A 7,874-nucleotide genomic window follows, 5' to 3' on the forward strand; every position below is an offset into this window, starting at 1 on the left:
GTAAGGGGAGGACGTGGGAGATTTGCCTCGAGGGGTGGGGTATGGATGACTGGAGGGGTCGGGCGCGGGTTGGTCATCGCTGAGGCTGGGTGATGGATGGCCGAATTCGTTATATTGTTTTCTCCACTTTTCTGTATGTTTGAAATTTTTCATAATAAAGATTCTAAAAGTAAAAACGGGGGTTGGGGGTCGGCGGTGAGAAAAGCCATTTAATCTCCCTAAATGGATTCTGCCCTCAAAGGATTGACGTCTTTTCTCTGTCACTCTCCAATAATGATTAGAATAATAAGTTGTATTTTGAGGAGCTGTTTTCTGGTCCCGGGGAAACCCGTGGTGAACTCATCAGTAGCATCAGCATGTATCCCACGATGGACCTCAGTTCAGCCAACTGTTGTCCAGGTGGCTTCTGGATTTGGGGGATTATCTGTGGATCAAGTTTAATCTCAGGCTGTCTGCCCCCACCGGTCCCCAGGGGCTTCAGGCCTTCCACCCCTATTCCTGGGGAAGCAGACACAACTCACCCATTCAGTAAGCATTTATTGAGGGTCAGCTGTGTGCCAGGGCTCCGCTAGCTGTGGGGACAAGTGGATGGAAACAGGTTTTTGCCCCCAAGCTCACTGCCAACCATTTTATTGTTAGCCTGGCTGGGACTGCTTGATGGAAAACAGTCTGCCCGCACTAGACAAGGGCTTGTTGACAACTGACATAAGGGAAGGAGGATTTCAGAAGGAAGCAGAGATCAAATTCTGAAATCAGATGCAATCAAATCAGACACCAGAATAGCCGGCATTGCCTCTGGGTCACGGCTGCATTCACCAAAAGGCGCTGTCCTCGCCTTGCCAGTGGGGTCTTGGTGAAGACGTGATGCGGGGGCCTTCTTTCTCTTTGTGGTTGTCTGTGCCAGCCTTCCCTGCAACCTGCTCTTCCTCCAGCACGTTCTGTTTCTGTTACCGGCTCTTTCCACCCCCGATATCTCAGCCCAGAGCCACACACGTACGTGGAGCACCCACGTGGGCCAGGCTTTGTTTTGGGGCTGGCGGCACCAACGTGAGTAAGACTTGTACTCAGCTCCAGCTGCCCCCAGCCCAGAGGGGAGGGGAGGGCCTGTATTCCGTGGGGAACAGCGCCCAGCAGGGGTGTGGCAGGGTGGGGCGTGGGCTGGAGAAGGCCTCCCAGAGGAGATGAGGGCTGAGGCCAACTCCGAGGAATTAATTGTAAGCCAGGCTACGAAGCAGGAGGGGAGATTCCAGGCAGAGGAAACTGCTTGAGGTAAAGAAAACAAAAAAACACAAAACCCAGCATGGTGCGTACTGGAGGTACGTGGGAGACTAAGGCCCTTCTGGTATTTATTAGCAGATTAAGCAGGGTCAGGCAACAGAGGGCCTTGTGCTGTTTGACTCAATTGGGTCTTAGTCTTTGGCCGGACAGTCCCCAGTGAGGGATCTTACTCAGTGACCAGATCCGGATAGCATTTGGGAACATCGCTGAGGCGGCTGTGTGCGGGATGAGTGTTTTATTTGAGAGTGGGGGAGGAGTCCGGAGTCTGGGGGATGGATGGGAGGATTTCATGGGTAATCTAGAGCTGAGCTGATATGGGCCTGCCAGAAAAGCAGCTATGGGGAGGCCATAAGAATGGGAGCACATTGAGGAAGTAAGATGCTGGGAGGGGTGAGATGGGGAGAGAGAACTGGAGACTGACACCAAAGATTTTTTTTTTTTTTTTTTTTTTTTAAGATATGTTCTCACTACTTGGTAACGTGAAGTATTTCTCATTGAAATGCTTTCCCTTTTGTATATAGCCAGTGTTAAATCCTTAAATGCAATACAGCCTCTGATTATTGAGCTTCCTCTTAAAAAGATTTTTAAATTTTATGTAGCCAACATTGCAGTACTGTATGCTCAAACACAAATCTTAAAGTCTCGGAAATGTTTAGCTTATGAAAATAATCGACTCTGAATATTTGTTACAAGTCTGTTTTATGTTTTGATTACTAGTGAGCAGAAAATAACATACCCTGTATCCAAAATTATTGAAATGGCAATCAAAGATGATCATTTTTATGTGATTTTAGAAATGTTAAGGCAATACTACTAATTATTGTAGGTTTTTTTTTTTTAACATATCACCCAAAGCATGTATGTGATCTTTCCCCATAAGTATCTTTTCTCAAATGCCATAATTAACTGAAATACTATTATTAAATTTTCATGAGAATTCTGAAATGAATCCTGGGAAATGCACATTTGGTGATGTTGCACTTTCTGTATTTTACAGGAATTAGTCAGTACATGTTGAAATGTTTAACATTTTAAGATTGGAAGCTTAATTACCGGGAGTCGGTCTAATGAAGTCCTGGGACTATTGTAATGGAAAAAAAAAAAAAAAAAGATATGTTCTCACTATGTCGGCCAGTGTGGTCTCAAATTCCTGGCCTCAAGTAATCCTCCCACCTCAGCCTCCTAAAGTGCTGGGATTATAGATATGAGCCACCACACCCAACACCCAGTTAGCATTTTTCTTTTCTTTTTTCTTTCTTTCTTTCTTTTTTTTTTTTTTTTTTTGGGACAGAGTTTCCCTCTGTCGCCCAGGTGGGAGTGCAGTGGTGCGATCTTGGCTCCCAGATTCAAGCAATTCTTCTGCCTCAGCCTCCTGAGTAGCTGGGATTGCAGGTGCACACCACCACGCCAGGCTAATTTTTGTATTTTTAGTAGAGATGGGGTTTCACCATGTTGGTCAGGCTGGTCTCAAACTCCTGACCTTGTGATCCGCCCGCCCCCAACGTGCTGGGATTATAGGTGTGACCCGTGAGCCACCATGCCCAGCTGACACCATAGTTTTTGACCTTTAGATAGGAACTCTACAGGAGCAGGTCTGGGGTGAGGGTAGCAGGAAAAGGAGGAGTGGGTGAAGTTTATACATGTTAATAAGCTAGAGTTGGTCACACCAAGGAGGGTGCCCAGAAAGCAGAAGGGTGGCCTGGCACCCGGTGTAGGAGCGTTATCTGTCAGCTGGATTGCTTCCTCACGTCCCATGTCCAACAGATTACTAAATTCTGGGGCCCGGCTTCCCAGAGCTCTTATCTGACTCATCCTGCCTAGTCCCACGGCCAAGGCCAGCTTTGCAGGTATGTGACCTGCGCAGCCAAACGGATCCATACTTAGAAGGGACCCCCATTTGTTTTAATGCTCTGTTGTTACTAAATTGTTAATTTTGTACAGGAGACCCTGCGTTTTCCTTTTGCACTGGGCCCCACAAACTCTGTAGCTGGTCCTGCCCATTGCTGTAGTGAAAGGGCCCCATTATCCGCCATCCCCACTGGACCCTACGTTAGCATCACATATCCCAGTCTCAAAGCCCCTTCCTTGCTCTCTCATCCTCTACAATGTGGTCTTAAGCTTACATCTAAGCACAGAGCCCACCTCCTCTGCTAAAAAAATTTCAATGCCACCTATGCACTGTCTTGATAAAATCCAAATTCCTTAGTGGAACACTAAGGTCCTTGGTCTGGCCAATTGGTCACAACCCACCTCTAACGTTTCTCACCTTCCTTCTCATCACCCCTCCCCCCACTACCCCCATCCTTTGTAAAGCAATCCTTCTCCACCTTCACACAGCTCTGGAGCACGTTCAGGACACCACCCCTTAATCCCCCAGCCTGTTAGCTGTCACCCTCTTAGGGGTTCTCACTTCCCTTCCCCCCTAGCCTGGCACGTGAGTGTTATCTGTCCTGCCATTAGCCTGCAGCCTCCCAGGCTAGACTTAGGGGCCTTATCCAACCATCTGTGTCTCCTTCACAACACCCTCACACGGTGAGGGCTGAATCAGTGTTGGTGGAATGGAATTCAGTGCTTGTTGAGACATGAGAGTGGCCAGCTTCTTAGGAGGCACCTGGGGAGAAAGTTGGTAACAGCACAAATCAGGGCCCTAGACACTGGGTAAAAGGCAAAATAGAAAACTGGGGATGCACAGTCCATAGATTAAGGACCTGGAGTCCATCGGCCACAGGTCTAGGAGGAAGAGGAGAGTGTCTGAGAATGGAAGGGCTTAATGGAGCAACTAATCTCTTGCCTGTCTCCGAAATACTTTGGAATGGGGGTGAGAATGGGCTCAGGGAAAAAAGCAAGATCTAAATTAATATTGTGAGTCCATGAGGCAGGACCTCGTCCTATTCATTCATCTTGCCCCGCACCAGTTATTTTCAGAGGGGCAGTAAGTGTTTTAGGGTTCTTGGCCCTCGTTTGACCAGTCATCCTAACCATCATGTCTTGGGTCCTCGTTATAATCCAGGGCTACCTTTTGGAAGGTCATGGGGTGCCCTTTTGCAAAAGTTATGGGCCCCCTCCTTGGAAACTGCACACATACCATACAGCTTACAATTCAGGGAGTTCACGGGTCTGCAGAATCCTGGAAACTCCCATGTCTGGTTCTACTCATTGTAACCTCAGTGGAACCTTCCAGCAGTCCTCTCCAGCTCCTCCCCAGCTCCTCAGCTCTGCTTCCCTCCACCCATCAAGCCCTCCCCAGCCCATAAGGTGGACCAGGTGGCCTGTGGGGATGAATCAGAGTGTCCACAAGTGCAGGGGCCCAAAGACATCCCAGAGCAAATCCAAGGATCCCTCTACAAGCCCCAGCCCACTCAGAAGGATGCATTTTGCCCCCTCTGTTTGTTTTTGATTATGAAAGTAAGGGCATGCTCATTGTTGAAAATGTGGGAAATGCAGAGAAGTTAAAATGATGCTTTTTGTTTAGGGTGCTGCTGCTTCTGGCTTAAGATCCTAAATTAAAGCAGCTGCCAGATCTGGACCTAAGACTTGCTTCCCACCACCTTACATAAAGGAAAGAGCACTGGACTAGGAATCAAAGATCTGGATTCCCATCAAATCTCTGCTATTACTAGCTTTTATCTCTGTTTGTTTGTTTATTTATTTGTTTATTTATTTATCTATCTGTCTACCTAGTACCTTTTGTGAATATGAGTGTTTCTCACTGAGACCCTCCCATCTGTCTTGCCCCCGATCCTAGAATTTAACAAATACCTTCTTTACTGAAGGGTACAGATAGCACATGCCATGTGACTGTTGAGAATCACTCACCCTCTTAGAGGCATGGTTTCCTCTTCTATAAAATAAGGATGTTCGTCCCTATTTGCTAATGATGAGTGACAATGACATAAGGTACATAAAGCTGTATTGCATGATGCAAACATAGCATCATATTTGTAGGGTTGTTGCTAATAATACTATCCATCAGCAAAGCAGTCATTCATTTACTCAAATACTGATGCAGTGGTACATTCAGTTTCCTCTTTTGTAAAATGGGGATAAAAATAGGACTTAGCTCATAGGGTACTTAAAATTCAGTGAGTTAATACATATAAAATACTTAGAGCAGTCCTTGGAACATATTAAGAACTCAGTATATATTAGCTAGTTGAGCAGGCTGTAGTATTTGTTCCAGCCAAGAAAAGACTGTTCTCTAACAGTACAGGAAATAAAGATGGGGTTAGGCACGACACGGCAGCAGGACTTACCTTCTGTCTAATTCAGCTGGCAGTCAGAGAAAGAATTATTAGAAGCCTATAAGCTTGTTCTCCCGAAGATCTACTGAGTACAGGGGGAATATTTAAAGAATAAAAATCCCTAGACCCACTTACAGTGCAGGAGAGACAAGAAGCTGTTCACACAATAATAAGTGCTAAATTCCTTTCTTTTTATACTGACAGCTGAAGTTTTAGAGAAGAGAAGGATCAATAAAGACTGGAATATTAGAGCAGACAGGCCTCAAAGAGGATTTTAGATTTGATAAAGAATCCCTCCAGTTCTCAGAGCAGGGACTTTGGAGGGTAACAACTTGGATTTCAGTCCTTGCCTGCCGCTTACTGATTGTATGACCTTGGAAAAGTTACTTCAGCTCTGTGAGCAATGATTCTCTCATCTGGAAAACAAAACAAAACAAAACGAAACAAATCAACGAGGATAATAATAATACCTACCTCATAGGGCTGATAAGAAGATCAGAAAGTACCTACATAAAGCCCTTCTTTGCGCTCCTGGAGCATGGCGAAGGCTCCATGTGAGCCACAATTTTTTTGTTTTTTGTTTGTTTGTTTGTTTGTTTTTTAATGAAAAGTCATGGGCAGCACCAAAGCTCATAATTTTGGCAGTAAGGAATTATCATTCTACCTTGAAATTTGCCAGAAGGGGAACTGACCGCCTCATGAGACATTTTTGAATGAGGCCGAAAAAAGAAACAAGTGTATCCTGGCATTTTACGAGATGCTAGATATGTCCTTAGGACTTAATCCTCACGACTACCCTATGATGTAAGTACTATCTTTTGTCCCTGTTTTACAGTTGGCCAAGGTCACATAGCTGAAACGGACTTCCATGTGTCTTCTACCTTTTGCTTTCCGGTCTGGAAAAATGCAGTGTAAATCTAGACCCTCTTTGAAATATTGAAGATGGTGATCCTATCCCTTCCTCACTTTCTGGTTTCTAAAATAACAGTCCTTGTTCCTTACAATGTCTGTTTTCCAGATTCTTAGAAGACTTTTTGCTTATTTTCCATAACTCTTTACTTGTAATCTCTGAATGACACCAGGATATAGCAGAACATGTCCATTTACTTAAAGTTCAAAGGTCCTACAAAAAAGAGTTATTAGCCTGGCACGATGGTATGAGTCTGTAGTCCCAGCTACCTGGGAGGCTGAGCCAAGAGGATTGCTTGAGGTCAGGAGTTTGAGGCTGCAGCGAGCCGTGATCACGCCACTGCTCTCCGGCCTGGATGACAAAGCAAGACCACATCTCAAAATAAAATAAATAAAATAAAATAAAATATAAAATAGTGGGGCTGCTAAGTGTCCTGGACAGCATTAGAGAAAGGAAGAGGTGGAAGAGTGCGAACACCTGAAAGGAAAGAGATGCGGGTGTTCCCTCTCCCTTGAGTAGCCACCGGCTATCCCTGGAGCATTGGAGTAGGATTTTATCCCCCAGCTTCGGCCTCCCCAGGCAGCACTTCCTTTCTGTGGTTTGACTCCAATTTGGATGGTGCTTAGGCAACCTTGAAAGCTTACAGGAAGTAGGCTGGGGTGGGAGGAGTTTAGGGGAATATTTGTCTTCTCTCCTGTTTTGCCCTAGAGATTCTGGCCAGAAAGACAAATGGCTGGTACAACTTTGCCTTTTTCTTTTCTTCTTTTGAGACGGGGTCTTGTTCTGTTGGCCAGGCTGGAGTGCAGTGGCATGATCGCGGCTCACTGCAGCCTCCCAGGCTCAAGCAGTCCTCTCACCTCAGCCTCCTGAGTAGCTGGGACCACAGCTTCACTAATTTTTAAGTTTTTTGTAGATATGAGGTCTCCCTATGTTGCCCAGGCTGGTCTCAAACTCCTGACCTCAAGCGGTCCTCCCGTCTTGGCCTCTGGAAATGCTGGAATTACAGGTGTGAGCCACTGTTGCGGCCTCTTTTTTCTTTTTCTTTTTTTCTTTTTTTTTTAAGGTCTTTATTTGTTAAATGGGAAGTCTGTGCCATCAAGTGAGCATTGTATTTACTCCATAGTAAGAGCCTGGGTGGGCCACTGGGAGAAAACTATACATTAAATGTAAATAGCCTCTGGGTAGAGAGCCCCTGGCTGGTTTCCTTTCATTTCTCTCCTTTTCTCTACTATGGTGTCTGGAGGCATTTCCCAGACTCCAGTTTCTCACCACCCTCACGGATTTTGCTATTGTATTATGGCCTCCTTTATCATTCCCCAAATCGACTTTATAGAGACTCATTAAAAGAAAAAAAAAAAAAATCATCCGCCAGGCGCCGTGGCTCACACCTGTAATCCCAGCACTTTGGGAGACTGAGGCGGGCGAATCACCTGAGGTCAGGAGTT

This window comes from Papio anubis, chromosome 11 (genome assembly GCF_008728515.1).
Source record: "Papio anubis isolate 15944 chromosome 11, Panubis1.0, whole genome shotgun sequence".
Lineage (NCBI taxonomy): Eukaryota > Metazoa > Chordata > Mammalia > Primates > Cercopithecidae > Papio > Papio anubis.